General features: G+C 44.5%; 1 protein-coding gene across 6 annotated transcripts in view; it reads right to left on the bottom strand.

Moving 5' to 3' along the window:
- The window catches only part of RALGPS1 (Ral GEF with PH domain and SH3 binding motif 1), a 269,878-nt gene extending 269,594 nt beyond the window's left edge, over window positions 1-284 (bottom strand). For 5 of the 6 annotated variants that reach the window (XM_012771947.2, XM_012771954.2, XM_076009044.1 and 2 more), the window contains exon 1: window positions 51-284. The gene's annotated coding sequence lies outside the window, so the exon portion shown is untranslated. The remainder of the gene's footprint in view (window positions 1-50) is intronic. The other variant, XM_076009046.1, reaches the window with a different exon arrangement.
- Window positions 285-18,982: the final 18,698 nt, after the last annotated feature.

The following is an 18,982-nucleotide window of genomic DNA, read 5'->3' as shown; positions in this document are numbered from 1 at the left end:
CCGGCCCGGCCCTCAGGGCCCCGCCCCGCCCCGCCGGCCGCTCTTCTCACCGCCGCTCTCGCCGCCGCCGCCGCAGTCCCGGCCGGTCACCTTGACGCGGGCCGCAGTGGCTGCCGCCGCCTCCTCATGGCCTTGGGAGCGGCCCAGCGGCAGCGGCGCCTTCGCTCCGAGGCCGGGGCCGGGCCGAGCCGGGCCGGGGCCGGGCCGGGCGCAGCTGGAGCGCGGGCCGACGCGGGAGCCGAGCCGGTGCCCAGCCGCAGTAGGAACCGTCCGCTCCTGGGCCTGAGCGGCGGGTCGCACAGCCAATCGGCGCGCGCGGCCAGACCAGCCCCCCAACCAGCTCGTCGCGGGGGCGGAGACACGCAAATCGGCCGGCTGGTAGTGCCAGTGCGCAGCCGCTGCGTCCGCGGTCCTCGCTGGCGTCGGCCTCCGCGCTCGCCCGCAGAAGCCCTCTCAACCTGCAGGGATGCTCCGCTGCCCGCGCACCCGGCCCGGCGCACCGCCACGCCCATCCCCTGCCTAGGAAAGCCGTGTATCCCCACACAGCCTTACAGGCCTCGCCCAGTTTCCCCCTAAGTCTCTACCTAGTTTTTTTGATTTTCAACAAAAAAATGGTTTTGTGAAGGAGACGTCACCTTAGTGCCCATTCTTTACAACTGGGAGACAGGCATAGAGCACGGAACGTCAGAGCTGGAAGAAACCTCGGAGATTCTCGGGTCCAATCCATTAATTTTTTTTCTCAGGTCCAATCCATTTATTTTGCAGCTGGGCAAAGTTAGGCCCAACGAGGAGAAGGGAGTTGCCCGAGACCACGCAAGTGCAAAGCTGGGAAGTGAGCCTAGATCCTGTCTCCCTGCTCCCGGGTCCTTTCCTCTGTGCCAGGCACGATGAGATGAGCACAGAGGTTAAGTCGTTTAAGTCGCAAAAATAAGTTGCAAAGACAGCTGAAGCCAGGTCCATGAAGCCCTGGAAGTCTGGACCCACAGTAAAACTCTGTTCTGCCTCTCACAGAAGGGGGGTACGATGCCTTGCCCTACAAATGATTCTTGGACATGTAGACAAGTAGAACATCATTTTTGACAATTTTCAAATTCATTTTGCAGTAACGTGAATGAGTATGGGAAGATTGGTTACTGTGCTTCCCAAAGCCTACGGAAGGAAACAAAGAAACAAACAAAAAAAGAAATAGAGTCAGTAGAAATTAACCAATTTCTAAGTCTTAAGGGATCTCTGAGGGAAACTTCTGCTATTTTGTATTAAGAAAATAGTAATCATCAAAGAAGATAATTATTTTACTTAAAAAGAGTAAGAGACTGTGTAGTGCATGGTTTTGTTCAGAGCCTCTGGATTCAGAAATGCACAAGGTGAAAGTTGAGTGCAAAAGCCGGAGAGACAGACTGCAGAGTCCAAGTCCTGCCTCTGCCACCAGCAAACTGTGCACAGAAGTTACTTAACTCTGTGCCTCAGTTTCTTTATTGAAAAGTGAGTATAGTGAGAGTAGCACCCTCTTCAGACAGGCTGTTGGAAGGATTAAATGAGATGATACATGAGGGCCTGGCACCTAACAAGATCTCAGTAAACATTAACTACTAGTATATTTACCTGTGTGACTTTGGGCAAGCACAGAAGGAGTTTAGCACAATGTTTGCAACAAATGCTTGCTAAATGGTATTTATTATTTTATTATGTTTATGCATAGTTTACAAAAGTTATTGTAAACCCAATTAAAAAATGAGCAAAGGATCTGAATAGACATTTCTTCAAAGAAGATATACAAATGGTCAGTAAGCACAGGAAAAAGTGCTCAATATCATTAGCCATTAGGAAAATGCAAATCAAATCTATAACAAATAAGATAGACAATAACAAAGGTTGGTGAGGAGGTGGAGGGAATGGAACACTTATACACTGCTGATGGGAATATAAAATAGTGCAGCCACTTTGGAAAACAGTCTGGCAGTTCCTAAAAGGTTAAACATAGAGTTAGCATATGACTCAACAATTCCCTAGATATATAAGCACAATGAAAACAATATGTCCATGCAAAAACTCTTACACAAATGTTGATAGCAGCATTATTCGCAATATCCAAAAATGGGAATAACCCAAAGGTCCATCAACCAATGAACAGATAAATAAAATGTGGTTTGTCCATACAATGGAATATAAAAAGAAATAAAGTACTAATATATGCTACAACATGGATGAACCCTAAAAGCACACTAAGTGAAAGAAGCTAGACCGCATATTATATTATCTCATTTACATGAAATGTCCAGAAAAAGCAAATCTATAGAGATAAAGAATAGATTAGTTGTTGACTAGGGCTGGGGGTGGGGGTGGGGTCAAGGAATTAGAGATGATAGCTTAGGAGTTTATTTTAGGGATGATGAAAATGTTCTGAAATTGATTGTGGTGATGGTTGCACAACTCTGTGAATATACTAAAAAGCATTGAATTATACACTCTAAGTGGGTGAATTATATAACACATGAATAAAGCTGGTTTTTTTTTTTTTTTAAATTATTATTAAGTCTGATCAATCATGTCACTCCCATGCTTAAACATGTGTTACAGGATGTGTCAAAGTATGACACGCTGGTGAAGTGGGCCAGTTCTCCGTGTCTAATGTGTTGTAGTCACTCTCTATGAAGGGAAGGAAATTTGAACCACAGGAGGCAAAGATGGTTGGAGAAATCACCAAGGGACAATTCCCAACCCAACTGCCTTGACATAGACTTATACTTCATGGCGAGCCAAACTTTGGGACAGTTCTAGGAGTAGCTTTCATTAGAGATGCTGATAAACAAGGAAGGTGTGGTAGATAGACTCTCGATGGCCCCCATACTCCTCACCTCCTTATGTCCATGCCTTTGCGTGGGCAGGTCCTGACTTGCTCCTAACTGATAGAATGAGGTAAAGTGTTTGTACGTGGCTACGTTGCATAAAATTGTAACCTATCTTGCTAGGAGACACTCTCTGGCTGGCCTTGAAGATGTAAGCTGCCAGTTGTGACCTGCCCTATAGAGAAAGACCACGCGGCACAGAACTGAGAGCAGCCAGCCAATAGCCAGCAGAAAAAAATGGGGGCCCTCAATCCAGCAGCCTGCAAGGAACAGAATGCCACCAACAATCACAGAAGCTCAGAGCAGATTCTTCCCCTCTGGAGCCTCAATGAGACTGCAGCCCTGGCCAACACCTTGATTACAGCCTTGTGAGACCTTGAATCAGAGGACTGAGCTAAGCTGTGCTGGACTCCTGACCTAAGTAAACATTGAGATAATCAATGTGTGTTATTTTAAGCTACCAAATTTGTGACAAAATTGTTACACAGCAAAAGATAACTAATACAGAAGCATAACCCACCCTTCCCTGTTGCTCAAGAGGTAGCTTCTGTGCAGAGGCCATCGGCACCCTGATGTTATGAGGATTCTGGAATGAGGAACTCCTCCAGATCCTGGGGGTTTGTATCTCTGAAGGGCATCAGGAGACAGAGTCTGGGGCACAGGAAAGAGCACTGTCATTAGGGACACAGGTAGCAGTGGCAGTGGTGAGGTGCCCCCAAGGGGCTTCAGGGGAAGCAGCCAAGGGTGGCAGGGAGAGACTGGAAGAACAGAGATTGACAGTGAAGTTTTGGATTTGGCCAATTCTAGGAAACAGTCCTGGCTTTGCCACTTCCCAGCTATGTGGCCTTGGACAAATGTCTAGACCTCTCCATGCCTCAGTCTTTTCGTTTCTGAAAAGGTAATATTCAGAGCACCTACCTTGGAGGGCTTTCCCAGGGAAAAAGTGAATTAACCCTATAGTAACCATGAGAATCCACCTTGCAGACCTCCAACTATAGGGAGATTACTTGACCAAGGGCCCAGCTACTGCACTCTGAAATCCATCAAAGCATTTGCACTGAGGCCACGCTACTCATGGGCTACACCCAACAACTGACCATGGCGGGAATACTAAGACAGGCCTGTGCCTAGATGACAATGGCATTCCTCTGATAATCATCTCTGGCTCAGGGACAGCCTAATGGCCTTGCTGAACATTCCTCAGATTGCATGGTAGCATAGGATGCTTCCACGACTTCCTTCTTTCTCTCCTTCACTTGACATAAGACTTGATGTATAGTCTGATGGCTCTCTCAACCTGGAAATGGCTCCCTGCCCATGTGCCCTAATAAAATCCTTGCATGTTTAATCCTATCTTGGCATCTGTTTCTTTTTTTTTAATTTATTTCAGCATATTATGGGGGTACAGATTTTAAGGTTTCAATAAATGCTCATTCCCCCCTCCCCCCACAAGTCTGAGTCTCCAGCATGACCATCCCCCAGATGGTGCACATCTCACTCATTATGTATGTATATACCCGCCCCCCTCCCCCCTCCAACGTTGGGCATCTGTTTCTTTAGGAACGTGGAAAGACACAAGAAGTACCAGGAATGGTCAGGGAAAACAGGTGGTAAGATGTGGATTTGGGACTGGCTCATCCCCTGCTCAGCAGGTAAAGAGCATGCCCTCTTGGTGGAGCATAAATAGTCTCTGGAACATGGTGGTGGCTCAAATGGTAAAGATTTCACTGACAGTGACCTGGGAAAATATCTGCATGGAAGAGAATGCTGTGGTCGGTGCTATGATGCCAGCACCTGAAAAATGTGGAAGAACAATGTGCACAAAGAGAAAAGAAGGTGGTTGGCTGGCTGCATTGTGAAAGAATAATGAGAGACTGCATGCTGTTAAGGAGCAGTTAATGGCTAAATTTAAGAGGCAGAGAGCTCCAGTGGTCATCACTTACAATGAAGCTCTCGTCCCCTCTGGTAGTGGAAGGACAGACACAATTGAGCAACAGGATGAAGAGCTAAGTTAGATTCTAGAGCTCCAGAGACCTCTGAATGCTCAGGCAAAGAAATTCTGTTATCTGAAGGATAGGACCTTGATGGGGTGAACTGAAGATCTAAAACATGGGATGGGGACATCTGGGTGGATGCTCCTGAGGATGTTGACTCTGGGACACATGCTCTGGGCCCTGGCCAAGCTGGGGCCCTGGCCAAGTTCTCAAGAACTCAGCTATTACCTTGCTGGAAGATGCCTCGGAAACCTTCCCCCACAGGCAACAGTTGCCCCCTTCAGCACTTCCCCACCTCCCCTCCTAGCTGGCAGGCTGGTAACTAGGGTTAAATCCCATGGTAACCTGGCTGGGAATGCACTGAGCCAAACAAGGGAAAACATAGACTATACCCCTAAATTTCCAGAATTAACCAGTCTATATTGGCAGAAACCAGGGGAGTAGCACTGGGATTGGATTTTGAGGGTGCTTGATTGGGCAACCTGGACTGTAAGATTGGATCAGAAAGAAATCATTCACTTGGGGACACATTCTCAGGACATGGGATTTAACAACCCAGTAGGCACCCCAACGACTGGAATAGCACTTTTAGAAGCATAGCAAAAACAATGGCCAATTCTCAGTGAAGTGGAAATCCTCTACCATCTTCCTCTACCCTGGCAGATGGTAGAAGATATGAGCATGATGAAACAGACATACAGTTGATCCTCATCGTTCACGGATTCTGAATCCACATTTGTGAATCAGCCTACCCACTAAAATTTATTCGTATCTCACAATGAAAGTACTCACAGCACATTCATGGTCATTCAAGGACATGCACAGAGCAGCAGTAAATTTGAGTTGGTCCAGGTACAAGATCCCAGCGGAGGTCAAACAAAGTGACACTCTGCCTTCTTGTTTCAGCCCCCATACTATAAACAAATGTCCTTTCTCTATCTATTTAGTGCTATGTTTTTCTTATTGTTGTGCTTTTCCTGTTGATTGCACTGGTTAAAATGGTCCCCAGGCAGAAGTACTGTGTAGTATTCCTAAGCACGAGCAGGCTATGCTGTACCTTACTGAGGAAATGCATGTATAAGATAGACCTCCATTCAGGTATGAGTTACAGAACTGTTGGTCATGAGTTAAATGTCACTACATCAGCAATACATATTAAATACAGTGTCTCTAAGCAGAAACAGACATAAAATAAGATCATATATTGACTGTTTGACAAAAATGTTGTGACCAGAGGCTCACAGGAACTTAACCCCGTATTTCCTTTAGGAGCAATGTTTCAGCATTTGTTTATTTCCTGTTCACAGCAACTTTATAGGACATAACCACTGCAAATAATGAGAAATAACTGTACTTCTCGTTGGTAGACTCTAACCAGTAAGCCTTCTGGCAGGGAATGCTGGGAAATGTAGTCCCCAAGCTTCCAGATGCAGCAACACATGGGAAAGCAGAAAAGGTGGGAAATGGCACTAAGTAGTGACAGACAATCCAGTACAGTGTGAGAAAACATTCAATGCTTTTTAAAAACTGTTAATGGTTTTCCTGAGGTTTACAATATACATCTTTCATTAATCAGAGTCTACCTCCAAATAATATTATGCTATTTCAAATGTAGCATAAAGACCTTATTACCCCAGGGAAACATAACAACTTGAAGGAAGCAGCACCTGTTCCTGGGGCTGAAGAGATACGGGGAAAAGGGTAGCTTATCACAGCCTAGAAATTCAAAAAAGAAGCCCAAGGAAGCCGAGGAGGGGACACTGCCGGCTGACGCTGGTCTCTCTGAGAGGAAATGGTGAGTACGGGCCTGAGAATACCAAAAGAAACAAGAAGCTGGAAACAACCACTGCTACCAGAGCGTAGGCCCATCTGCCGGTGATGCTGGCAGAAATAACAAGCAAACAGGAGGGAAGAAATCCCTTGTTCCCCTCTTCCTGACTTTCTACTCTCTCTCTGGTACCCACTACTGGCAGATTCTAACAAAAAGGCCCTCTGACAAAGGAGATATGCAATTTTCAGAGTTCCCCAAGCATCACAAAACAGGCATAGAAAGTGGGGTTTGTGATTAAGAGTCAATAGCTTAATAACTGACACACAGCACACCCCACCATTCTGCACACAGTTGAACGTCCATACTGTAACAACTTGACATCTGCACCTAACAATCACAACTATTTTGATGGAAACAAAGACATTTTCATCCTCTTTCCTAAAGAAAAAGAAAAAAACCCCCAAATGTCATAGCAACTGTCTCTGAGAAAACGTCATAATACATATTTTTTTTTTTTTTTTTTTTTTTTTTTTTTTTTTTTTTTGAGACAGAGTCTCACTTTGTTGCCCGGGCTAGAGTGAGTGCCGTGGCGTCAGCCTAGCTCACAGCAACCTCAAACTCCTGGGCTCGAGTGATCCTTCTGCCTCAGCCTCCCGGGTAGCTGGGACTACAGGCATGCGCCACCATGCCCGGCTAATTTTTTATATATATATCAGTTGGCCAATTAATTTCTTTCTATTTATAGTAGAGACGAGGTCTCGCTCAGGCTGGTTTTGAACTCCTGACCTTGAGCAATCCGCCCACCTCGGCCTCGTATAATACATATTTTTGAGCAATAATGATCATTCCTCTCATACAGTTGCAGTCAAGCTGAATATTCTGTAATCTAAAGAATTAATTGTAAAGTTAACCACCTACATAAATCCTTATTATTTAAAAAAATAGCAAAGTCTTCAGCTGACCATTCCACTATTCTATCTGGACAGCTGCTTCTGGAAATGGAGTACATAGGAAGTCCACCGAATTCCTTTTGCATGCGTCTATTGTCCAATTTATTTATTTGCTGTAAAATTAATACTCAGGGAAGAAGCAATATTGTACAGAATAATGTGATTTTTTACTAAGGCACTCTGTAAGTACATGGTTGTTGGTTCTAGAATAAGTATTGCAGGGAAAGAAGGCAAAACCATATTTATTAGAATGCTCTTTGCTAGTGAGGACAAACCATTGCTTTTTTTATGATGGAAAGAGGCCAGTGTAATCAATGTAACATCAGATAGCAAGAAGTTCTCTCTGGGGAATAGTGCCGTATTAGCATGTTAGCCCTCAGTAGTGACTATGGCTGGTTCAGCTTCAGTGAATTAAATTCACATAGCTGAGCCCATGCACAGCCTTGTTCCTGTCAGCATGACCACTTTTGCATACGCCCATTGGGAAGGCACTGGGATGGCTGGGGAAAGAGGCTGATTGACTTAAACAAAATATGTCATCTTGTCCTTTGGTGAACCTTCACGTGGGACATTAATATTATAGATTGTTTTGCAAAATTCCCACAATCATTCTTCCCATCCCTGTATATGCATGACCCTTTGCAATATGACTCTGATATCCTCCCACCAATAAATGGAGTCTGTTTTCCACCCATAGAATATGGGCTGGCCTTGTGACTTGCTTGACCAGTAGAATGCAGTGAAAGTAACATTATGGGACTTCTGGACTCAGGCCTCAGGAGTTCTTGCAGCAGGACTTCTTGAATAATAATCCCAAATCACAGGCAACCAATGCGAAATTGGACAAATGGGATCACATCAAGCTAAAAAGTTTATGCACAGCAAAGGAAACAATCAACAAAGTGAAGAGACAACCCACAGAATGGGTGAAAATATTTGCAAGCTACCCATCTGAGAAAGTATTAATAACTAGAATATATAAGGAGCTCCAGTAACTCAAAAGAAAAAAAAATCAAATAATCCAATTTAAAAATGGGCAACAGATCTAAATAGACATCTCTCAAAAGAAGACATACAAATGGCCAACAGGCATATGAAAAAATGCTCAACATCATTAGAAATGCAAATCAAAACTACCCCAAGATATCATCTCACCTTAGTTAAAATGGCTTTTATCAAAAAGACAGGCAATAACAAATGCTAATGAGAATATGGAGGAAGGGGAACCTTCGTACACTGTTGGTGGGAATGTAAATTAGTGCAACCACTATGGAGAACAGTATGTAAGTTTCTCAAAAAAATAAAAACATAACTACCATATGACCCAGCAATTCCACTGCTAGGTATATACCCAAAAGAAGGGAATTCAGTATTTCAAAAAGATATCTGCATTCCCATGTTTATTGTAGTACTATGCACAATAGCCAAGATTTGGAATCAACCTAAGTGTCAGTGGATGAATGGATAAAGAAATTGTGGCACATATACACAATGGAATATTATATAGTCATAAAAAGAACAAAATCCTGCCATTTGCAACAACATGGATGGAACTGGAAGCATTATATTAAGTGAGATAAGATAAGCACAGAAAGACAAATCTCACATGTTCTCATTCAGATGGGTGAGTTAAATATTAAAACAATTGATCTCATAGAGAGAGTAGAATGATGGTTACCAGAGGCTGGGAAAGGGTAGTGGAAAGGGGAGTATAAAGTGGGGATGGTTAATGGTTGCAAAAATATGGCTAGATATAATAAACAATATTTGATAGCACAACACAAAGTGACCATAATCAATGATAAGTTAGGATATACTTTAAAATAAAAGAGTGGAAGTGTAATGTTCCTAATACAAAGAAATGATAAATGCCTGAGGTGATGGGTACCCCAATTACCCTGATTTGATTAATTCACATTGTATGCCTGTATCAAAAACATCACATGTACCCTATAAATATATACAAAAATTATGTACCCATCATAATTAAAATTTTTAAAAATTAAAGAAAAAGAGTCCTTGCAGCTTCTGCACTTGCCTTCTTGGAACTCTCCCACTGCCTTGTGAGAAGCCCAAACTACCCTGCTGGGGAGACATGTGGCCCAGTCAATAGCCAACCCCAACTGCCAGACATGTGAGAACATTATAGATCATCCAACCCTAGTTAAACCACTGGATGACTGCAGCTACATGAATGACTCCAGGCAAGTTCAACAGAAGAACCAACAGCTGAGCCCAACCCAAATTACTGGGCCACAGAATCATGATAAAATGAAATGGTTATTGTTTTAAACCAATAAGTTTTGAGATGGTTTGTTACATAACAATAGATAACCAATACAAGTATCTTTACACTATGTGAGCATTCTGCAAAGTCTATCCAACTATCTCTTCCCAAAGTCATCTTCTGACCATCTTCTAGTTCCTTTCATTCCAAACCGCGGACATCCAGCCAAACCATTAGCCACTGTTCATGGATCTATGTATATCTGCACTTTTGGCCATCTTTCAGTCCACACAAAATGGATAATCAAATCTTTTGCCCACTGGGAAGATTTCTCTTCATACCATCTTTCAGAGACACTCTTGAATGGGGCTGTAATTTTTTGGCAGTTCATTTCCAGTAGATGCCAGCATAGAGGTAGATTGAGGCTATAAGTTTGGATTATGGGTAACTGTCATGGGTATTTGAGTCACCTTTTCCTGCAACTTGTACCTTCTGAACATTCTGAAGTTCAGTCTCTTATACACAATATCCACTTGATGATGGATTGCTGCTGCCCCTGCCTACCTTTATGTTTTGGTGGATCAGATAATACTCGGTTCATGATGAGCATCTTCGTCACATAGTCACTCAATGTTCCAGTATTAGTTGCACAGTTTCAACAAGGTCTCAGTAACAAGACATGAGATATTTCTCAAAAGGAGAAACTTATCTACAGGAGATGGCATGGCTTTGCAGAGGTCTGCTCTATAATTCTCCTGTTGGGGCTTGGCAGAGGATACATAAGGCACTCCTATTAGCCATATTCACTTGGAGTATCATAGAATCTGCTGGGTCAGAGGCCCAACAGGCAGAACACCTTGCACTGCAGTCTGGATCCCTCCAGACCTTTCTCTTGCTCTAGGTCCCACTTAAACCCAGCACCTCAACAGGTTACCTGGTAACTGGGTCAGAGCAGCCCACTAAAATATGATACATGTTGCCTCCAAAATCCAAGTCTCACCAAGCATAACATCTTTTTTTTAATGAGAAGGAGTATAAGGTGAAACATTCCTATTTCACACTAGAAGAAATATCCCAACATTTTACCAGAACCCCAGACCCTCAGAAACTTCATTGAGATGGTGGACTCCTGAATCTACATGGGGTTTACCTCCAGCTCACATGCATCTTTCTGAGGCATCTAAGGCACTTGGTATTTCCTGCTCAACTATCCAATTGTAGGGGCATGGCTTCTTCATGGCACTCTGGTGACTTGCACATGTCCACAGAGGCCATACAGCAAAAGCTTGAACTGCAGTTTATCTGAGTCTTGGAAGAAAATCTTGTAATCCTCCTGGAACACAAGATAGGAGTCTTGTGAAGAGATTCCTTAAGACAATCTCCCACTCACCCCCCTGTCTCCCCTAAGAGGCTGTAATCCGCCATGAGATAATTTATTATCACATTCCAGGTTCTGATGAGATATGAGACTTCCCAGCTCAACCCCTTAGAATAGAGCTACAGAATCTGTTCTGCAAACTGCTTAGCTGCAGTCCAGAATCAGCTCCTTAGCAACTGGGTATCCCACTGCAGTCATGAGCCTCATTTGTTTTGGTGTTGTCCTTTTTGGTATGTGAGTTAACAACCATGGTGAGCTGGCATATTTGGCTTCTCTTCCTTTTGCTGTCTAAGTAATGAACTGAATCTAAAAGTGGCTCAGTGTGGCTTTACCAGTCATCAACTACATCTTCGCCTTGGTCTTGCTTTATCTTGTATGGGTGACACCAACACACATGATTTATCAATGTGGTGGACCAGTATGATGTTCCATGGGATATCAAGACCATTGAGATCTCTGTGGACTAGATTATGGAAGAGGGCAAAAGAGTTGGGAAAGCCCTGGGGCAAAAGACCAAAAATATACAAAAATATGGCTTGACCATCTTAGGCTAAAGCAAATTACTTCTGGTGGTCCCCACAGTTTTATATAAACAAAAAAGATTTTTTTTGCAAACCAGTATCTGCAGACCAGGTGCTGGGGACTGTGTTGATTTGCTCCAATAAAGATTCCCTATCCAGCCGGGTGCGGTGGCTCACGCCTGTAATCCTAGCTCTCTGGGAGGCCGAGGCGGGCGGATCATTTGAGTTCAGGAGTTCAAAACCAACCTGAGCAAGAGCAAGACCCCGTCTCTACTATAAATAGAAAGAAATTAATTAGCCAACTAATATATACAGAAAAAATTAGCTGGGCATGGTGGCACATGCCTGTAGTCCCAGCTACTCGGGAGGCTGAGGCAGAAGGATTGCATGAGCCCAGGAGTTTGAGGTTGCTGTGAGCTAGGCTGACGCCACGGCACTCACTCTAGCCTGGGCAACAAAGTGAGACTCCATCTCAAAAAAAAAAAAAGATTCCCTATCTGGAGTAGTAGGTGCAATTGCGGGAACCATCTTGTGATACTGTGATATAATAAGAAATATATGTTTGACCTTCATCTCTGGTTTCTGGCACAGAGCGCCGAAAATTCTTGAAATTTCCTGAGTGATGGGGTGAGTGGAGCATATTTTATTACTCATAATAAGTCCCTTTCAAACACACCTGAGCTTATGCTAATAAGACGACTTTTGGTGGACTCCTAGGTAGCTTCAGGATGGGGGCTGGTTGCCAGAGGAAACAGCCATGTGATTAGAGGGCTGGAACTTTCAGACTCAGCCTCCAACCCCCAGAGGGGGAAGAAGGGCTAGAGATTGAGTTCAATCACCAGTAGCCAGTGATTTAATCAATTGTGCCTATGTAACAAAACCTCCAGAGAATCCCCTAAACTATGGGGTTCTGAGAGCTTCTGGGATGAACACTTCAAGGTGCTGGGGAGGGTGGCATGTTCGTAGAAAGCATGAAAACTCTGCTCCTTCCCACATATCTTGCCCTGTGCATCTCTTCCATTTGACTACTCCTGAGTTGAATTCTTTATAACAAGCTAGTGTTCGTTGGCAAAGTGCCTTCCTGAGTTCTGTGAGCCATTCTAGTGAATTATGAGACACGAGAAGGGGGTTGTGGGAATCCCCAGTTTCTTGGTGGTGGGTCAGAGGCCCAGACTCGTGACTGGCATCTGCAGTAGGGGTGGTTCTGTGTGACTGAGTCCTTAACTTTTGGAGTCTGTACTAACTCCAAGTGGTTAGTGCCAGAATTGAATCGAATTGCTGGACACCCAGTTGGTGTGGAGAGTTAGAGAATTGGTTGTTGGTGTGGGGGGGAAAAAACCCCAATGCATGTGGTGTCAGAAGTGCAGTGAGTAGAATAGACCGCAGTACCTCTAACCCACGGCCATTCTCCAGGACCGTGCCTTCTGCAGAGCTCAAACGGGTAAATGAGATAGGGATGAGATAGGAATCACCACCCCTGTATATTTCAAGTCTTTAATGGCATTATTCTCTGCAATTGCCCTGGGATGCAGTATTATTTTTGGTTGAGTATCCTGGTAAGGAAGGGAAATTCCAGGAGCTTCCACTTGGCTCTACCTACCATAACAGTCCTCACTCCACAGATCAGCAAGTCAGTGCTGCCGAATCCTTTCTCAAGGAAACCTGCCCTCCCTTCCACGGTGGGGCTCTAGGGCTCCGAACTGGCTCAGGTCCAGAACTGGGTGAAAGGTTATGATTTTCCATTATGGGGACTTGAGTTGGGTTTCTGGCCACCAGAAATATTTTCTATTATAATGATGAATCAAAAAATATTTTAGTAGGCTGCCTATTTCATCCCTGGTGATCCCATGATTAATTAACCACATCCAGGTTCCCTGTGGGTCACACATTCTGATTATCGCTTAGTCCTTGCTGCCTGTGGTAGTCACTATGCCCACCTTGTGTCTGTATTTAAAGGCTGCCTGTCACTTGACCGTTGTCAACATGAGATCCCATCGTCTTCGTTGAGTGTAAGTTTCAGTCAACCAACCAAGTAAATGTGCCGCTTCTAGCTGCATGAGCCAGCACAGTGATCCACACTCCATTAACTTTTTCCTTCCAGGTCACACTTGTATTCTGAAGCATGCTGAAATCTTGTTCTGATATAAATCTAGGGGTGATGCAGTGGTTGGAGTGGGTCTTGAAGAGAATAGACATCTCCATATAGGGCCACTGTCCCAGGTGATATTACTACTGGTCCTCAAGCAAGGAAAGGCTTTTTCCATCAGACACGGAAGGGCAAGCTGCATCCTCCCATGGAAGGGAAGCCAGGCAGGCTCAGAGAGATTCAGGGGTCCAGGACTCTCAAATTTATCTGAGTCCACCCAGTACCTCCCTTGGGGTCTCAGGGTTCCATTCTTTCTGAATTAATGCCCTAACTTTTTCATGAGAAACGTAGCAAGGCCTTGAGTTCAACTAACATTTTAATTCTGCAACCCACAAAATTAAATTTGGGTTGGATCTGATTTTCACTGAGCTTGACTCACACCTCACCTTCTTTTAGGACCACCTAAAAGCTCTTTGACTCTCTGACCATGATTTGAGCCTTAGGCTTATTGTTTTCTTTCTGTAAATGATCCAGTGCAGTTGGGAAGAGCCACTTCCTCTCTCAGCCTTTGAGGTGATTATTCCTACCTAATTGTCCAGGTGGCGACCCATGGTCTCGTAAGGCAGTGCATTTCGTCAAAACCAACCTCAGAGGATCATTTCGTTGGTCACAATGCTGTGACATGCCGTGGACTTCCAGCACGCCATTTCCCACCGCAAGGGAGTCAGCATGGCATGCAAGACCAGGAATACAACCAAATCAATCCCGAATCCCACCTTAGAAAGAGCAGTCAGAGCCCAGTCAAGAAAACAGAAACCACAATAGTTATTTCAGCAGAGAGAATTTAATATAAGGAATGGGTTAAACACATATTGGCAGTCTGAGAAAAAAATAAAAAGGAACCACTAAACTGTGAGGCAATAATTGTGGAAAGAAGCTACCATCCCTTGGGCTGGGAGGAAAAAAAAAAGAGAAGGGTTGGGGTTACCAGGATCTAGAATTTTGGAGGAGAGGCCCTGCTTAATATTGGGAAAATGGATTATCTTTTATCCCAATGTTTCATATATTTTTCTTTTAAAATCAACTTTACTAGGCTGTGATTCAAATAAAGTAAAATGTCCCTATTTTAAACATACAGTTTGATGAGTTTTGACAAAGATACACATCTATATAGGCCCTACACTAGTCATTTTTTTTTTTTTTTTTTGAGACAGAGTCTCGCTTTCTTGCCTAGGCTAGAGTGAGTGCCATCGCGTCAGCCTAGCTCACAGCAACCTCAAACTCCTGGGCTCAAGCAATCCTCCTGCCTCAGCCTCCCGAGTAGCTGGGACTACAGGCACGAGCCACCATGCCCGGCTGATTTTTATATTATATATATTAGTTGGCCAATTAATTTCTTTCTATTTTTATGGTAGAGACGGGGTCTCGCTCAGGCTGGTTTTGAACTCCTGACCTTGAGCAATCCGCCCGCCTCGGCCTCCCAGAGTGCTAGGATTACAGGCGTGAGCCACCGCGCCCGGCCTCTAGTCATTTTTTAATCTCATTCCACACAAGGCTATGAGCTGTTCAAGAGCAAGGACCATAAAGATCTTATCTCTGTGGCCCAGTGCCTAGCACAGCTCCAAACTCTGTATCATCAGGACCTGGGGTGAGAGTCGGGTGGAAACACAGCTACAAGGAATATAAGATTGTCCTCTGAAACTTTAACTATAAAATCAAGTGGCGTAAATCAGAATTAAGATATGCAAAGGTGTCTTAAAGAGACAGGTTGATTCTCGGGCCAAGAAAACTAGATTGACCCCTAAAAATGAAAATGCTAACCAGCCTAAAGAAGGAACGGATCCATTAGAAGGCGAGTTGCTTGGTCACAGAAGCATCATGAGAGGGGTGAGGTCACCAAGATTCACGCTGGAAATGCAGAGCTGAACACCAGGAATGTGCCCTCCATGCATCTTACGTCAGGACCCTGTCCTGTGCACCAGCCACTTTGGCCCTTTCAGTTCCTTGCACGTGCCAGGATTCCTCCAGCCTCAGGGCCTTTGCACATACTGTCCCCTCTGCCTGAGATGCTCTTCCTTCCTCTCCTCCCCCCTTACCTAGTTAACTTACTCGCTGTCAGGTTTCTCTCAAGTGCCATTTCCTCTGGCCTCCCTGTGAGGTCGGGTGTCCCTGCCATGGCCTCTTCTGGTTTCCACTGCCTTTTCTTGTGTTTTTTGATTATGTGCCATTCTGACCATGCGACTGGGACTGGCGCTTCTCCACCGCTGAACCCTAAGCCTCCATGAGGGCCTGGGCTGTGTCAGCTTCGCTCACTGCTGTGTCCCCGGTGGCAACCACGCATTTAGCAGGCTACTAACACTCGCCATCTAAAATAGGGCAGGCTATGAAGCCCCATCCTGCCTCACACCACCTCAACTGTGTACAGCCTGACCAATTTATTTAATCTCCAGAAATCTCGGTTTCTTCTTCTGCAAAATGTAGATAATAGTAGGACCTACCTCACAGAGCTGTTCTGAGGATCCAAGGAAATACAATGCATGAAAAGTGCTTAGCATATTGTCTGACCTATTAGATGTTTAATAAATGGCAGCCTCTTTGTGAGTACTACTAGCTGTAGTAGCTAAAAATTAAAGTGCTAAACATGTCGCATTTTAGCATTCCACTTATGTCTCATTGAAATTTAGGGCCAGGCCCAGTGGCTCATGCCTGTAATCTCAGTGCTTTGGGAGGCAGAGGTTGGAGGATCACTTGAGGCTAGTAGTTCCAGACCAGCTGAGGCAACATAGCGAGACCCCTGTCTCCACAAAAAACAGAAAAATTAGCCAGGTGTGGTGGCGTGTGCCTGTTGTCCCAGCTACTCAGGAGGCTGAGGCAGGAGAGTCACTTGAGCCTGAGGCTGCAGTGAGCTATGATCAGGCCACTGCACTCCAGCCTGGGTGATAGAGCAAGACCACCCTGTCTCTTAAAAAAAAAAAAATTAATACAATGGCGTTCTGGTTCTATATGCCAGTCACTCTTTACACTTAGTGACTGTAAGTCAGCAGCAGATTCAGACCCACTGTCCCTGGGTCCCAAAGGTGGGTTTCCAGGTCTACAAGGCTGAGAGCTGGCCCCAGGCCCTGGGAAGTCTCCAGAACGATCTGTCCTGAGGAGCCAGTTTGTTGACTTTCTCTTGATAAAAACCTCACTCTGCACAGTATTCTCGATTCTGTAGCAGACGCCCTATAAGTATTGATTGAATAGAGTTCTGCCTCTCCAGGGCCACAGGGTAAAACCCAAGTTTCTGAGCTTAAAATAAAATAGCCCTCAACATCTGGCTCCAACCTCCCTATCCACCCGCATTTCCTAATTGCCAGCACTTATACTGTTTACTATGTTTTATCTCATTAAATACATTATCTCATTCAATGAAAGTAGGTATCTATAGGTATTGAATATAGACGCTATTATGTATATACTATGTTATGTAATATCGTAAGTTGTATATACTTTAGAACCTAATAGACTCACACAACATGTTCTTTTTTTAAGTTGCTTTTCCACACTCAACAATATGCCATGAATAGTTCTCTGTGAGAACCTATATCCTAAAATAGATGTTTATTTACACATTTATAACATCCTTTTAAATGACTCCCTAGTATGGTATTGTAGGAATGTTCCATATTTATTGATGGACATTATGGTGGCTTCCAATTTTTCAATATTATATCAACGCTGTGATGAATATATTTTTACATCTTCAGTTATTTATTAACAGAATATCTTCCTAGGTTGAATTCCTAAAAGTAGTCCTGCTGTATCCAGGGGAATACATATTTTAAAATTTTGAAACATGAAACTCGATTGCCTTCCAGAGATGTTGTACAGTTTATATTTCCAACAGCAGGCTATAAATGTCCCATTTTTCCTCACCCTTGTCAATGTTGGGTATTGCCAACTAAACAGGCAGAAAAATGGCCTTTCATTATTGCTCTGTTTTCTAGGGAGGTAAATGGTCCTTATTCCATATTTATTAGCCGTGAGTGTTTCTTCTGTGGATTGCTTCTCTATGTTCTCTCCCCTTTTAAATTGGAGTATTCGTCTCTTTCTTATTAATTTTAAAAGCTCTTGTTTTATACATTGCAAAGTTGGGTTTTTTCCCCCTGAACTTGTACTTTACATTTCAATTTGTATGAGTTTTGTTTTGTTGTTTTGCTTTTACTAAACACATTTTACAATGTGTATAGTCAAACCTATTTTTACCCTTAGAATTTCTTCTTTTTGGTCTTATCCTTAAAAATATCTTCTCCGTTGCAAACGCAAATAGGTCTTTACCTCCCCATTTAAAACTAGTTTATTCATGGTTTCCTCTTTTTACAATTAATGACTTAATACACCTGAATTGTGCTTCCTGGTCCTGGCCCATCTTCATCCAGCTGGGCCTCCTCCCTCAGACTAAGTCTCCTCTGGTCCCGTCTCCCTCCAGCAGGATATAGGTTCTCAAGGGACCTCAAAACTAGTCCCGGGCAATTTTATCCCTTGGGCTGAGGTCTCCACTCACAGGATGTGTCCACCGGCTTTGCCCGAGTTCTGCCCTCCAGGACCGGAGAGGGTGGCTGTCTTAGTGCCCAGGGCAAGTCCCACATGCAGAATACCCTGTTCCTGGACGCTCTGCCCCCTGAGATTCTGGGGGTTGCCAGGCCCTGTCACCAGCCCTCTCGGGGGAATCAGTGATGCTCTGTGTGACTTATCTACCCACACAGAGCCCCCAGGAAGGGACCACCCATTCCTTTCCATCTGGGCTAGACCATGACACTCAGATAGTGCCTGACCCCCTATCAGGTGCTGACACAGGAACCATTTCCACACCTAAAGTTGTAGGCAGAGAGGCATGGGGCTTATCTCTGGGGTGGAAGTCTCCAGTGCTCACAGGGCCTGCAGCTGGCCATGCCCTGACCACAGGCGGAAGTGGGGCCTTTCAACAGAGCCTGGTGGCAGGAGGCCCCTGGAGGCCAGTTCCGGGGAAAGGGGCTAACACAGCGGAGGGGAAGAAGGGAACTGGCAGTTTAGCTGTTGAAACCTAAGAGCATTCCCAGGTCACCACCAGCCTGGCGAGGGTGCAGCGGGCAAGAAGGGACGAGAGAGGCCGGAGCACGGAGCCGCGGCTGTGATGAAAGAGCGGAGAGGAAGCGGCTGAAGCCAGCAACTGGCCCAAGCGCCTTCCCCA

The sequence above is a fragment of the Microcebus murinus genome, chromosome 12 (genome assembly GCF_040939455.1).
Source record: "Microcebus murinus isolate Inina chromosome 12, M.murinus_Inina_mat1.0, whole genome shotgun sequence".
In the NCBI taxonomy this organism is placed as follows: domain Eukaryota; kingdom Metazoa; phylum Chordata; class Mammalia; order Primates; family Cheirogaleidae; genus Microcebus; species Microcebus murinus.
This window is presented reverse-complemented; position numbering and strand designations above follow the sequence as displayed.